Raw genomic sequence first — 16,517 nt, 5'->3', positions numbered from 1 at the left:
GAAAAAAAAACATCAATCATATCCTATAATCTCTTTATTTATGTCTTGAAGATTGATGATGGCAGTTGGATAGTGTTATATGGTTATTCTCTATCTATCTACCCCTCAGATATTAGATTTCTTTATTGTAGGTATTTTTGCTTCTGTCATCGATCATCTATGTTCATTGCAATGTGTTTGTTGTGTTTTAAGTGTTAGTTACAACTATTGCTCATGTAGATTCAAATACTAATTGTTTTAAAAATATAACATAGAAAATGAAAATACAATGTTATATTTGGGTAAAGCTTTTAAAATATAATGTTCTAATAAGAAAAAAACTACAATGTTATTTCCAGGTGAGTTTTTTCAAAAGTATAATCCCTCGTTGAGAAGAAAAAGCTACAATCTAGAATTGGGTAAATATTTCGAGATAACCACTATTTTTGTAAAAATACAATAAATAGCAACACGCTTTCACTTGATTTCTAATTTTGTTTAAGACCTCCAAAAAGCTTTACTAAAACTATATTCAAACATTCAACTTTTTTGTCAAACTAATAACCACCATGGCATGACACATGGATGAGGTCAAACCACACTCCATTTGACGGGAAGCAATTGTGTTGCTACAAATGCATTCCAGGGCACTTACTCCTACAAACAAAACCATCTGACCTCTAAGATAATTACCTAAAAAATTCGAGTAAATGCTTATAATGATGGAATAAAATAAACTATTCCTCAAACGACTTAAAAACATGAATAAATAAAATAAAAATTTTGTATTTTAGTGGGTGCATGAAACTTAAAACTTCAAATACATTTAAGGCTTCTATTCAACCTGTCTAGGTGTCTGGCGTTTGCTTGAGTTCACAACTTTTGTCAACATCATCACTAAACTTTCCATCCATGTAAAAGAATCAAAGTTGTTATAGTTAACAGATACATGCAACCCTTAGTAACAATCAAACCAATAATAAATAAAATATAAAACAACACCAACATAACCACAGAAGAAAAAAAAAACCTCCATTATAACAACAATGCGTATTCTCAGGCTTTGTGGCCATGGAGGTTCATCGCTAAACTTTCCATCCATGTAAAGGAATCAAAGTTGTTATAGTTAACAGACACATGCAACCCTTAGTAACAATCCAACCAACAATAAATAAAATATAAAACCCCCTAACACCAACATAACCATAGAAAAAAATATGCGCTCATGAAATTCAAATATATCACAATCCTGGCACTACTTAGTCATTGTGGTCATGGAGGTTGTCTGCAGTGACTCTAGGGCATGTGGCATAGCCTCATATTCGCAGTGGGGGATTAGTCGGTGCGCGAAAGCTGGCCCGGAAACCCTGGTTAGGGAAGTCCCTTTTCGAAAAAAAAAGAGTATTCTCCACACGTTCTATTTTAGGTATGCATTATAATAGCCTTTTTACATTATAACAACTATTATTGTAATAGATTCCTTTATTAAAAACGTTACATTATTTTGTAATAATATACTTTGTTTGTAGTCGTATTTTTTTTTTTAAATGTGTTTTTAGTCAACCCAACGAGCCATTGAGCCAAACCAAAAACAAAAAGTTTCCCATGTTGATATATGCTAAATAGTTAGTCTAATCAATTTGGAGTGTATTGTTGGTTTAAGGTCACAATTAGCCATAATTAGATTTCCACAAATCTTTTATCATCAAATAACTGTCAAACATTGATTTAGTAAACCAGCAAACATTTGCGAGGAAAAAATCTACCCGTCTGAAATAGAGAAGTAAGGGGAGGGTCGTGGGCTTCATTTTCATTTTTATATAAATATTAAGGCTAAATAGAAAATTTAATATAAAAAGGTAAGGAGTTCATTTGACATGATTTAAATGGGTCATAGAAACCCAACCACGATTTTAAATTGTCATTTTTGTTTTTTTGGTCTTTATAAACCCTCATACTCGAAAAATATATATCAAATAAGGCATACATGTGTTTAAACCCACTATTACCACTTAGTTTGAATTTGCATTACAGATATGGACATTATTGTCCATGGAAAATGATTATAAGCCCAACGAAGTTTACAAACCATTCAGAAAACCTTAATTATATTTTGTCTGTTCAAGAAAACCCAATGAACTTAAACTTTTGCCTAAAAAAGCCCAACGAAGTTCCAAACTGTTCAAAAACCCAAATTATGTTTTGTTTGAATTCGTTGGGTGTGTTTTTTAACAGACAAAATATGATTGAGGTTTTTTGAACGGTTTGAAAACTTCGTTGATCTAACAAGTCATTTTCTCAATATGGTAATAAGCCACGTCATCTGTTTTTCTCTTTTGAGTTCTATAGAATTGAACAAAATTGTAACTTAGTTGGCCTTTTTTAGACAAAATGTTAAGTTCGTTGGATTTTTTTAACAGACAAAACATGATTGAGGTTTTTTGAACAGTTTGGAAACTTCGTTGGGCTAGATAAAAAACTAGATATTGGATCTCCAAATAAAGACAACAAATAGAAGCGTATTCCCTATTTTTTAACCTTTCATTGTGTCCATCACAAAACCTTTGATCTTCCATGGTATCTTCATCCGGATCACAAAGCTCACGGAACCCAACACTTGTTCTATCGACAAATCGAGCGTCATTGTATGATTGTCTTAATCGTAAGTCAAGCATGGAAATAGTGTCTTGGTCAGACAAGAATCCAGCTCGCATGTAACTCTATGGTAAGCATCGTCTTCTTCAAATGTAAACTCGATAATGTTGAATTAATGAAAATAAATTAATTGATATTTTTAATTATAAATAAATTTTGAAATTGGATATGCTAATATTTTTAAAATGTTATTGACAAATTATGCATAAAAGTATAAACTAAACAATTTTTTATTTTTTTTTTATTTTTGAAAGGGAACTTATCTAACGAGGGTTTCCGTGCCATTAATTTTGCAATCGTTTCTAAGAAGCATATCAAAACCCCTAAATGTGTTCCGGATCTTGATCTTAAGATCCTACAATCGTAGCATCGTACAACGAAAATTGATATCGATCACATTAAGATTTATATGAATCAAGATCTATATTAGGATATTAAGATTTAACTCAATACGATCTTACATATTTAGTTTTTTTATTGTATATATAGTCAGAGTCTCAAACATTCGTACTTCAACTTGAGTTGAGCATCGCGGATTGCAAAAAGTATCATCGGGCATCATCACTTCATCCAATAATCATGAATTCCACATAACATCATAACACTTATGTTATTATCGTTGTGATGTTATGTCTTTTGTTATACATGGTTACAGTGATCATGTTTTTTTCTGTTCAATATGTCTTATTCTTAATTTTTACGGTTTGCAGAAATAAGAATTATGATTATTGCCTAAGAAGTTAATTATCAATGTCTTAATCGACATCAAGTATAATAAGCGTTGCAGAAATAAGACATTGCAACTAAATTTTAATACTAGTTAATTTTTTGTAGGATAACCATACCGATTATGATCTTCCACAATATAAAATAAATCTAAACAAGATCTAGATTTTAACAACCTAGATATTATTGAGCATAAATTTAATATTGAGTATAAAATAATAGAATTATCCAAACATAATGTCTAAGAGAACATTTTTATGGAATATACTTTTGTGGAATTCTGTCCATTTTGTGATATATTGAGTCATCTAATAAAACCTAATGTAGGGATGAACATACGACCCGTAGGACCGGACCGGACCGATAAAAAACCGGGACCGGACCCGGACCAAACCGGATTATCATATTAGTGGGCCGGTTTTCGGGTTTGATTTTTATCAATAATCGGGTTCGGGTTTGGACCGGACCGTACCCGAATTAAAGGATAAAACCCGGACCGGACCGGAAAACCAAAAGTTATTTCTTTTTTTTTTATCGACAAACAATAATCGAGAATTACCAAAATAAAAAAAATGTTGTCCGATTGAATTGATTCGGCCTCTCCTGTGGATCATATTATAGTGTCAATTTTTTTTTTGATTTCGGTCACTTCTCTTAATCGCATTATGATGTTGATTTTTTTTCTCGAAAAACCAAAAGTTATTTCCTAGTACAACTTTTTTTTAATAAAAATAGTGCAGATTTTTTTTTTTTATAAAAATAGTGATGTTAAGTATAGATTTTTTTATATAAAAATAGTGCAGTTTTTTTTTTTTAATAAAAATAGTGTAGTTTTTTAATAACGTTTGTATATGTTTGCATACACCTCATTTCCACGTGTTCTAATTAGAGTCTTGCAACGTACCGTTGTATTCATCTTCTTTTATGTATTTTTATAATCGAATTGTGCAAACAACAAAGATACGAATGATGGATGTTACGTAATAAGATTATAATTTGAAATAGTATGCTAGAGAGTAACATGACAAACAAAACTTAAAACCGTAAACAACAAACATACAAAACTCAGTTTAGTATCAAGAACAAGATTGGACCGAAACCGTAAACAACACTACCAAAGTCTAATTCGGTCCAAAACCCGGTTTAATACCCGAAACTGGACCGGACCGAACCCAGACCCGTACACCCAAAAACGGTCCGGTTTTCGGATAAGGTAATTTACGATTTTCGGTCTTCGGGTTTTCGGTCTTCGGACCGGTCCGGTCCGGGTTCGGCCCGTTGCTCATCCCTACCTAATGTATCGTTTCCGACTTCCGTACCCTTCCTTTCTATCTTTCACCCGTCTTATAATATAAAACAAAAATAAGAAAACCGACAAAATAAAATAAAATTTGCCCTCGTCTTCACAGGCACTTCGCCTCCATTTCTTAATAAATTACGAAGAACTCTGCCCCAAACTCAAGGTAAATTTACGGTGTTTTCTTTTGAATATCGATTATTGTTGCTGGTTGTTTGACCAAGATTTGTTGGATTTTGTAACTCCCAATTATTAAATTAATTGTCTTGCAATTGGGAACATGAGTTGTCGATTTTGATTCAAGAATATGGAAATCTGGTTTGTTTGGACCAATTTAGCATTTGGCTGATTGATTATCGTGTAATTTTTATGGGGTTTGTAGCATGATTTGAAATCTTGATGCTTTGTGAAAGCAATTGTGTAATCTGGACTCATAAACACCAACAGAAAGAAAGATTTGGGTGTGCTGATTGTAAATCCTAGTCAAGCTTTTACAACGATGTTAGTTTCATTTGCAAGATTATAACTTGTGTCAAAGGTTTACTTTTTAGGATTTTCGAATCGGCTTCTTAATCTATATCTACTGATACATTATAATACATTAGCAAGCACCTGTACTTTGTTCTTTATGTTTGTAAATGCTTGGTCTAATGCTCAATTCGATTCACTCTAGACTCCAGTATTTAAAGTTTGTTCAAAATATATACCAGAAGAACAAATTTGAATCAAAAGACTTGTATTATTCTTAGAATGCTTACAATGACAGAAAACCACACAAGGAGGTCATCCTGGGATACAAAGGGCCAAGACCAAATTTGAATAAAAAAAAGTTAAGTATAGCTAGATAATTTGACGCTTTCTTCTTTACCTGATTCAAGGGTTTTGTTTCTTTTGAGTATTCTTTGCAGGTTGCAAGATCATTCATTGACTCCAAATAATGTCAGTTCTCATTGAAGGTCTCCCTGATGCTGTTGCTATAAGATGTCTTGCGCGGGTCCCATACCACCTTTTTCCAAAGCTAGAAACCATTTGCCATTCATGGAGGGATGCGGTTCGAAGCAATGAACTATTCAAAGCCCGTGAAGAAGTCAACTCAACTGAAGACTTTTTATGCGTCTGCGCGTTTGACCCCGAAAACGTATGGCAGCTCTACGACCCAAATCGTGTCATTTGGATCACTCTCCCAATCCTTCCTTCAAAAGTCAGAAACTTGGCCCATTTCGGGGTTGTTTCAACCGCCGGAAAACTGTTTGTTCTTGGTGGCGGCAGTGACGCTGTTGACCCGTTGACCGGAGACCAAGACGGGAGCTTTGCCACCAACGAGGTGTGGGCGTACGATCCGGTCCTCCGGCGGTGGGCCCCACGTGCCGCCATGATTGTCCCCCGGGCGATGTTCGCGTGTTGTGTGGTCAACAGGAAGATAGTGGTGGCTGGTGGTTTCACCACCTGCCGGAAATCGATCGCGAAGGCGGAGGTTTATGACCCGGAAAAGGATGTTTGGGTTTCCATCCCGGATCTTCACCACACCCATAACTCGGCTTGTTCCGGGGTGGTGATCGGGGGTGAGGTTCATGTGGTGCACAAGGGTTTGACCACGGTTCAGGTCTTGAAGAAGGAAGGGTGGCGGGTTCATGAGCATTCGTGGGTGCATGGTCCGATGACTGTGGTTAAGGGGTCGTTGTATGTGATGAGCCATGGGGTTATTTACAAACAAGAGGGGGAATCAAGGAAAGCGGTGACTTCGGCTTCGGAATTCAAGAGGAGAATCGGGTGTGCTATGATGGGATTCCGGGATGATATTTATGTGATTGGAGGTGTAATTGGACCCGAGGGGTGGAATTGGGATATTAAGAAAATGTCGGATATTGATGTTTTGACATTGGGGAGTGAGAGGCCCGTGTGGCAGAAGGCGCCTCCTATGACTCGGTGTCGGGGAATGATTCTCGGGTGTGCGGAGTTGAGAATTTAGGTGTTGTTTGGCTCTCAGATTGTGTCTTTTCTTTTGTCATGAACTAAAACTGAAAATAGCATCGTTGTATACAGTATATTTTTTCCTTGATCAAAATCTATCTAGATCCAAAAACAATAATTACAGCATATCAAAGACTTGTATGTTTTTTTGACATAAATGCCCTGACATAGTTTTAGAATGTTTATCTAGTTTTGTCCGTATTTACATACGTTTTGTAAGAGGGCATGTTCGTTTTGTGTCCTACTCCCAAATGGAGATTTGACTTTGGAGCTTCATGGTGCATCAAAGTCAAATCCAAGACAAAACGTCTCTTGAGTGGTCAACATAAAGATGGTTATCAATTTAAGGACTTCATGTTGACAGATTTCGTATATATTGATTTTACAGTAGTTTGCTGCTGATCGATCCAACCGGTTTGACCGCGACCAGTGAAGAGAACGAGTCAACCATGAACGGGTTTTAGTCTATTTATGATTCATATTGAACTGATGAGTTTACCAAAATCACAATTGAAACTTTGACTCAGAACCCAGAATAACCCAACAGTTATATTTTTTTTAATAATTGAGTGAGTTTTTATATGTTATCGATAAATTTTATTTATTAAATATTAAAATGGTTAAAAAAAGGTCGATTGATTTGAATTTAGGATTACAAAATAGAGTTTGATATTTGACGTCAAAAGGATCGATTTTCCATTGTATAATTGATATGTATTTCATGCTTATTTGATAGTAAACTTGCTTGTTAAATTTGGTAAAAAAAAAATTATATTATAAAGATGCTCGACAAGATATGATTCTTCCATTTTCCCGAAAAAAAAAAGCATGCACCTTTATATAAATAAGCAAATGAAAAGATTCATTATTCTCATACAAATGCATATTAGACCTGAAGGCTTACTATATGACATTTTTATGTGTTATGTTTAGTATATATTACTTGATTTCCATTTTTTTGTTATTAGATAGTTTTATATCCATCTTTTTTTGATCCGACAATTGAATCGGTAGACCTGTAATCCGGTCGTTGCACCAAATCAACTAAAAACTCATTTTTTAAATTAAACAAGGTTGTAAAAAAAAGTTTGGTATAGCAACAATAATCGATTAAAGATAAACTTTCATGATCGATTGTTCATGGTTTATAACTTGTTACAATTCATCATTACTTAAAGATCACATTTGGTCAACAATCATCTAATACATGGACAACATGTACCAACTTTATGTTTTATAGTTTTAACCAAAGTTTGGATTTTTATTATAAACTAGTGGAGTGTTTGCGTTTGGCAATGAATATATTAATCTTATATTTTCAGCACCGTTTAGGTAATGTTCACTTACATAGAAACCATTTATGTAGTTTCGTTATTAAACCGGGGACTATTGCTGTAAAAATTTTCTTACAAAGGAACCAATTATGTAATGTCATTATTACATAAGTATCATTTTTGTAATGTCGTTATTGAAACTGTAATTATTGAAATTAAAAACTACAATGACCAAATCTGTAGTTACTATAGTTACTGAAATTGAAAACTACATGACCAAAATTGTAATTAATATAAACTAGTGGGTTTCCCCATGCTTCAGAACGGAGTATAAAGGTATTGGAGATACTAAAGATGCACATTTTATTATTGATCTTTACGGTGGCTTTTATAGCCATAATACATACATGGAATGGAGCTAATTGAGGAGCTATTACAGGAAAGTATTAATACTAATATGACAGCATATATACAGCGAGATAACAGTTAATGACTATACATGTATAAGCTTTATTTTGTGATCTTGGAGATATTCGTAATACGGGGTTGATGATTTTTGTTGTTTTCTGTATTTTTTTGGTTAGTGTTATAGATTTGTGTATGTGGAAGACAGCATCGTACTTTTACTTATTTATTACTTATTAGAATGTTGTATACATATATGATAAGATGTTACAAACCATGTAAAATAACAATTCAAGATGACACTTTTGAGTAAAAAATGAATGAATCAAAAAAAGATTCCCATTTGAAACACAATCAGACAAAAAGATGGTATTAAAAACAAATAAATGCAAGAATATAAACCTACTTTCATTTATATGTGAATACTAAAGCAACTAATGAAAAGTACCACCATGGTTCACTACACCATGAACACCACAGTTCACTACACCATCAACAGCCATAAAATCAATCCAAATAACTTCATTGACCCTGTTATTTGATTTCATATTTCTTATAAACTTGTCAAACAGAATAATATCAACCTACTTTGAAAGTTGATTTAGTTTTAGTTACATGCTGTTTGTATATTATTTTAAGGTTGTTAAAAGGAGCAGACAATCCTATTGCTAATGAACTTAGCAGCAGCACATCTTAGTAAAAAATAAAATCAGAAGTTGCCCTTGATTTGAACGTGAACCTGTAATGGTTGAAGGATTAGGAGAATCAGAATTTTCAAAAATATTAGTAAAAAAATAAAATCATTGGTTCTTATAAGAAAAGACACTATATGAAATCAAACTTTAACTGGCAATTTAGTTCAACAAGTTGAAAACTTTTTTGCAAAGAGAAATAAACCTTAGTTTTCATATTCACAACACTCTTAACATATCCTAGTCAGACTACTCTACTTTCAAGATGTTTCCTATTTGTTATATAATGGTAATAAACTTCACAAAAACTTAAGATTTACAGACAATGAGGGGTTAATTTATAGATATAAGGTCACATCAGAAGAATTAAGTTCTGAAGCTATTTTTGTTTTCAGTTTTTGTCGTGGGTCCCCATTGGTGAGCAACAGTGCCAGTTGGGTGATTCTAGAAAAAAAAAAAAAAAAAAGGAAACAAAATCTTAATTTAGATATACAAAGTTTGCCAATTTGGAAATCAAAGTCAAATAGCAACCTGGAGATTCAAAATTGTACCTTGATTTATCATCTTACTGTTTCAATAATATAACAGTACAGATTTTTTGTTATACAATGCCTTCTAGAAAAAAAAAAAACATGAAAGTATAATGTCCTAATAACTAATAAAAAAAAGTTCAAAGTACAAAGGTATTTGAAAATTACCTTTGCATGTCATACCGATATCGTTTCATTATTCTGTCCTACTTCCCCATTTTCTGGTTTTATTAGATGAATTTTCACTTTTATATATTCGTATAATTGAAAAATCCAACCTGTTAAGCTGAGGTTGGATTCAAATGAGTATCAAGTCATTTTACCTTTATCATCAGAGTGGCAGGGTTTGATGATGTTGCGAAAGCAGGTATTGACATTGCTAAAGAAAGCATCTCTTTTGCTTGTAACACCAAAAATTACAGCAATTGTGCCAATAATAAGCCTGCAACAATAGACAATAGACAAAAGAACAAAAGTCCTCATTTACACTTGTGTATCAACAAAATGTATATATGATGTAGTGAAGGGAAGATCTTACAGCAGTTAATTAAGCATGAAATATATCCAGCTTTCTCCTTATGATCATATCTGCCACGTATTAGAATGATTGCTCCGACATACCAGGGGATAGCAGCCCCAAAATCAGATAAACTGATAAAATAATGTAATATAACTTTATGAACTCCAATTAGCAACACCTTGTTTGAATTTAACAATATAATAACTTACAATAACCACCTTATGCCAATACCACAACATGGAATGCATCTGTGTTACAGGTCTTCCATCAACAACTACATAACCTAGGACACCATAACAATAATACAAAGTCAACGTAATTATTTTTGAAAACCTATCCATGATAAAGATTATTAAGCTTTGATGGATTCAGGAAATGGATTATCCAGTTTCTGAGCTGATAGGCGAAAGAAATGGCATCCAATAATATAACAATATATAACAAATCGTAATTGATAAAACAAACCAATTTTTAGAGGCTGACCATACATAACAATATTAAGAGGCTGACTATTCCACATTGGCATGTTTTTTTTGTTAATTATATCATATGCTAAATTGATTTATCTATTTAAGATGAACAATCAGTTGATCAATCTCAACAAAAAAAAACTAAGGTATTTGGCAGCGCACATTAACATTGTCAAGTGCAAATCGGCGGCAATTGTATTATATATACTTAGGGTAACACGAATATCTCACATCCAAAACAAACTCTATACATACGTCTACCCTTTTAGCTCTTGTATATAAGAATTAAGATTCGAATTTTTACTATAAATTTATAAACCGTTTTTGAAATAATAATCCATAAAATATTGATACTGAAATCAGCTAGAACAATATGATATATATTGTGCTTCCTAATACTAGTAAATGTAGGAATAAACATCTATATGCTATTATATGTTATTTTAAATATTCCCTTGTGATTCTCATAGATTTTTTTTTTTTTTAAATTAGCAAGAGAATCATAATATCTATATTCTTGACAATTTATTTTGTTTAAAAGAAAATCCAATTAACACAAAAATGCTAAATCGTGAATCGACAAAAAAAAAGCTATAATCAGTAAAATTAACATATTGAACAAAATGTAAAACTAAAAAAAGTACTTAATTACATAGTTAAGAATTTCTTACAAGCTCCGTTTTTTTTTTTAAATATCTTGAAACCAATGAATATATATAAAAAGGTACAAGGTGTTGTCTCTAGCGGTATCAGACATTGTTCTCCATCCTTGAGGTCAAGTTCAAATCTCGTTGTAGATAGATAGAAATAGGAGTAGTTTAGGAGTAGATTAGATTTGTCGTTAAAAAAAATAATAGTGAAACGATAATAAACCGGAAAAGAAAACTAGTAAAGTTATATAAATGTAATATTCTCTTAAGACAATTTTCCCTAGGGGTGGCAAATCGTGCTATCGTTTCGTGTTTCTGTCTGACACGACACGACAAGATTTTATGTAACACGAACACGACACGACACGATGTCGTGTTTTTTTAAACTAACACGAAAACGAACAAATTTAAAAACGACCAACCCGACACGACACGACAAATATAACATGTACTAAAAACTAGTTTATTTAATTAATACTTTATCAAATATAACACGACAAACACGGAAAACACGATAAAGAACCGCTAAATCGTGTCAACTTCGTGTCGAATTTTGAACACGAACACGACACGACACGACATCGTGTTATTTACAGTTAACACGAACACGAATTCAAATTTCAATTTCGTTCCAATTTCGTTTCGTATCGTGTATTTTTGTCGTGTCGTGTCATAAATTGACACCCCTAATTTTCCCTATATAATAAGTTATTTGATATTGTGATATGTTAGAACAGCATGCTAGTGATCGGCTAGGGATCTTCAGCAACTGCATGATAGGATTGCTTGATTATATGATGTCTGATAGCATGGACTTTTCTTTTATGGAATTGACATCATTACTGTAGTGGCTTAGTATATGCATCATGCTTATATATAATTAAGATCTTATAGCATGATAATGTTTGTTCTTGGCCTTATTTCGTGATCTTATAGTAGTTAGAACGACCATTCCAATACAACAAATAATCTTAGCAAGAATAGAATTATCCAGAAGTTTTTAAATCATTTAATACAAGTACCTACCTCGATACGTGAAACGCAAATACCTACCTTTCATACGTGAAAAGATAATACAAGTAATCAAGAAAAAGTATTTCATATATTACGTGATCCCTTTTACAAGTATTTATCTATTTAGTCTGAAGTTTATATAAAGTTTCTTAATTTATTAATTCATTTAATAAATAATTTAGTCAATTCATATCCAAAACTAGTCGTCACTCGTAGGAGAAACAAATATTTAGTATATGTTTGTTAAGTTTTATGAATAAGTAGTGTCTGTGTATGAATATACTTTGTCCGATTAAAATAAAATAGTTTTAGTTTTTTTTTTTTTTTTTTTGGATAAAATAGTTTTAGTAGTACAATGAATTAGAGATTGTTATGGATAGACATTAATACAACATAAAAATCAAAACTTGATGAAAAAGAATACATTTAATGATGTGCACATTAGTCCTTATCTATTTACATAGGCTTTACATAAAGTCACAAATAAATATTTTCCGCTTACCAAATAGTTAAATATCAATTATAATCGTTGAGTTTGGCATATTAGCTGAAAAATTAGCTACTACAGTATCTGCTAGCTTATAAGCTAGTTATTAGCTGAAAAACTAGATGTTCGTTTATAAGATATCTATTAGCTAAAAAGTTATATATGCTAGTTATAAGCAATATTCTAAATAACGTAAGACGTGACTTGGCGGCAATGTCAAGCCTCAAGCTATTCCGAGTCTTGGCGAGCCACGGCGTTTGTAAGGCGTGACTTAAAGCGGTAATTTTCTATATAATTAATATTTTTATATGTATTTTCGACTATTATTCATTTTTATACACATATATGAGTTAATGAGACGTTTTAGTAAAGTTTGGCGACATGTGCAAACCTTGGAGCTATGGCGAGCTTTTTAGAACCTTGGTTATAAGCTATCTAATAAAAAAAATATTTGGTAAAAATTAGTTGATAAGTTAACTGAAAGATATAAAACGACATAAAAATACGTTTAGAAAAATATGATTTTTTATAGTTAATTAAGGATATATTTGAATTAAAAAAAAAAAAAAAAAAAAAAAAACTCCTTCAACGCTAATCCAAATAACATTTTTAACCATCTAAAAAACTACATTTTTGGCTTATCAAACATGACAACTCAAAAAAGTTAAAAATAAAATAGATGTAGCACGCTAAACAGGCAAATACAGCCTTAGGGTCGCTAATTATCAGGCCCAACCCTAAAGGGGGTTCAAAATATGCAACCGCACGGGACCTGAAAAATAGAGTCCGAATTTTAGCCAAATTATAGTGTTAGTAGTAATATATATTAATTTGCGTTAATAAACTTCGGACGCGACTTGCAGCTCAGTTGGCAAAGTGCATTTTCTTTGCTTACTTTTGTAAAAAGACTCGTCTTCAACTCTTGTTTCTACTTTACTTTTAAACAATTAGTTTTTTATAATATGTATCATTTTACGCAAAACATTTTAAGAAATGACATCTACTTTTGTTAATCACTAGTTGTGAGACTCATGTATTACATGAGTTTACTAAAAAAATAAACAAAACATGAAGATCTAACAATTTAAAAAATTTAAATTTATATATAAAAAGGTAAAATATTTAATTATTAAAATTGAAGTGCTTATTTATCTTTTATATTTAAATTAATAATTTAAATAAATAAACAACTAAAATAATTAGATTCAATTTAAAAATTTAGAAATTATAAAGAAATTTACATTAATGAATTGGATATACATTTATTATTATATTTAGGTATTATATGAATTTAATAAAATGGAAAAAACAATAAGATAACACATGAATATAATTTAATCTAAAATTACTACAAAATAACATGTGACATAATGCATAAGATGATGACAAGTAGCAAAATTATTTTCATTTATTAAGGATGATAAGTGTCGGCTTGATTCTCTCCTTCTAACAATGTTCAATTCCTTATTTCCTTGCTTTTTAGCAATTTTTTTTTATTAATCCGTTTTATTCCTCACTTTTGAACAATCGTTTTTTTAACCAACTATTTTTTTAATCCATCAACATCCGCCTTAATCAAATACTAGTATGTAGTCTTGTTATTCATGTAACTATATAAAATTATCTATTGTCCTATCGATTTTTTGTTTTGATTGTTTTCATAATAATAATGGATTTTTCATAGTATTAATGATTTTGTTCATATATAAAAAAAATAAAAATAAAAATAAAAATAAAAAAATTAAGGATCCATTTTTATATTTTTCACAGGGCCCTCAAAATCAATGAATCGACCCTACTAATTATACATTAAGTTTATAAGTTATAAACAAACACCATATTACACTCCCTATATTGAAATCTAATATAATTGTTAGATATATTTCAATATTTAATGTTAATGTTTGTAGTTAAATAAGAGACATAATTAACCGGAATAAGAATTGCCAATATAAACATTGTATTAATTTAAAATACAATAAAATTTAAAGTATGTTGTATATGTTTTATTGGGTACAAATAAGAACACATGTTTTTTTGTTAATTTTAATTCTGAATATGGATATAATTAATTGTTTACACAAGGCAAAATGCACTTAGACAAATAGTTAATTTTATTATGGAATTAAATTGCACGTAGATCACGTAATCCTCATGTGTGAAATAATTTATTTCAAATAAATGTTTTATAAAAGATAGTATCATAATTAATGTTGTTTTGATTAGCGATTAAATTATAAGATAAATATCTCGTGATTAAAATCACTCTTGATTTCATTTGCAACTTCGAAGAAAGGGATACTTGGAAAAATTAGTAGGAAACTGGAAAGTAAAAGTTGATAGCGAGAAGCTGTAGTTTTTATATTTATATATGAATATAAGAAAAATAGTAAGATTTTACAAAATAAAAAAAATAGATAACAACTAAGATCTAAACCTCTAAAAAGTTAAATGAATTATGAATGTTTCTTAAAATAAATACTAAAAGGATCTGTACTAAACAAAATCAAATTTTGAACTTTTTCAAGAAACTCTAAAAAAAATATTTCAAACATGCCTAGAATTTGGTTTATCATATATTTCAATCTTTAATGTTAATGTTTGTAATAAGATAAAAGAGATAGTTAACCAGAAAAAAAAAATTGCCAACATAAACATTGTATTAATTTAAGAATACATTTTAAGATAAACTTTAATTTTACATGTTGTTTTATATTTGAGATTTAATTAGTATGTTCAGCAAAAATAGTTAATAGTTGGAAGTTGGAGCTAGAAGATGGAAGTTGTAACTTTGATTTATAAGAGTGTTCAATGACACAAATAACTAAAAACTTTTAAAATATGTAAAGTTACAAAAACATACATATGAATATAAACTAAAATGAAGTATATTAATGACAAATTAATTTTTCTAAGTTATAATTTTCAAAATTAAAAATCATTAAAGTTTTAATATCAAGTGCAACGGTTAAGTTTTTAAATTGTAAAAAAAATATTATGCATATAGTAGTTGTAAACAAACTAAAGGTTCAACGAACTGTCCGTGAACCGTTTGACAGGAAGTTCATTTATGTTCGTTTATTTAATAAACTGTCCGTGGGAGCATCTATCTACCGAGGATTCGGAAAATTTTGAATATGTTTGCCTTTCTTCATATCTGAATCCGTTTTCCTTTCTTCATATGTCTTGCTCCCACCGTCGATGGATTGGGGAGGACAAAATCGATTTATTACTTTTAACTACTCCCACGGTATGTTTTGCTCAGGTAATCTGAATCTGTTTTCCTTTCCTCATATTTGTTCTTATCGTTTTCTAGGTTTAGCTTCATTTTGGAAAAAATTGAACTAATACTGTAACGACCCAATTTTCAAAAGAAATTTTTTCATTTTTGATTAACCAAAATACTTCCACAAACCATGAAATCCCAAATACAATTGTTTTCAAAATTCATAACCATTACAATTTTATTTCAGATCATCAGAGTGTCCCATAAAAACGCCTGAGAGAGAGTGCACGCCACGTCATCAAATCTTGTCCTTTCCCTTAGGGTCAGATGTACCTGAAACAAATCCACAAATTGTAAGCTAATGCTTAGTGAGTCCCCCATAGCATACCCCACACACAATCCACATAACACATATCATATTAGCTATAAAAGCTACATATATCACATAAGACATGCATACAAACATACAAGGATGTCATAGGCTCCCCAACATGGTCTTACACCTAAGTGTCATGGGCTCCCCCTGTGGTCTTTAGCTGGAAAGCCATGGGCTCCCTCACATGGTCTTACATCCAAGTGTCATGGGCTCCTCCCATGGTCTTTACTTGAAAAGCCATGGGC

At 31.3% G+C, this 16,517-nt stretch overlaps 1 pseudogene across 2 annotated transcripts; it reads left to right on the top strand.

Annotated features, from left to right (window-relative positions):
• Positions 1-4,698: 4,698 nt before the first annotated feature.
• LOC145141452 (F-box/kelch-repeat protein SKIP30 pseudogene) lies at positions 4,699-6,722 on the top strand (annotated as a pseudogene). Of its 2 annotated transcripts, none has more exons than XR_013722667.1 (2): positions 4,699-4,823; positions 5,566-6,722. The product of XR_013722667.1 is annotated as an F-box/kelch-repeat protein SKIP30 pseudogene, transcript variant X1 (transcript). The 2 variants fall into 2 exon arrangements; XR_013722668.1 differs by having other exon boundaries at positions 4,723-4,823; positions 5,424-6,722.
• The last annotated feature ends 9,795 nt before the right edge of the window (positions 6,723-16,517 follow it).

The sequence above is a fragment of the Lactuca virosa genome, chromosome 9 (assembly GCF_052849685.1).
Source record: "Lactuca virosa cultivar CGN04683 chromosome 9, Lactuca_virosa_CGN04683_v6, whole genome shotgun sequence".
Lineage (NCBI taxonomy): Eukaryota > Viridiplantae > Streptophyta > Magnoliopsida > Asterales > Asteraceae > Lactuca > Lactuca virosa.
The sequence above is the reverse complement of the archived record's forward strand: the minus strand, read 5'-3'. Positions and strand labels throughout refer to the sequence as shown.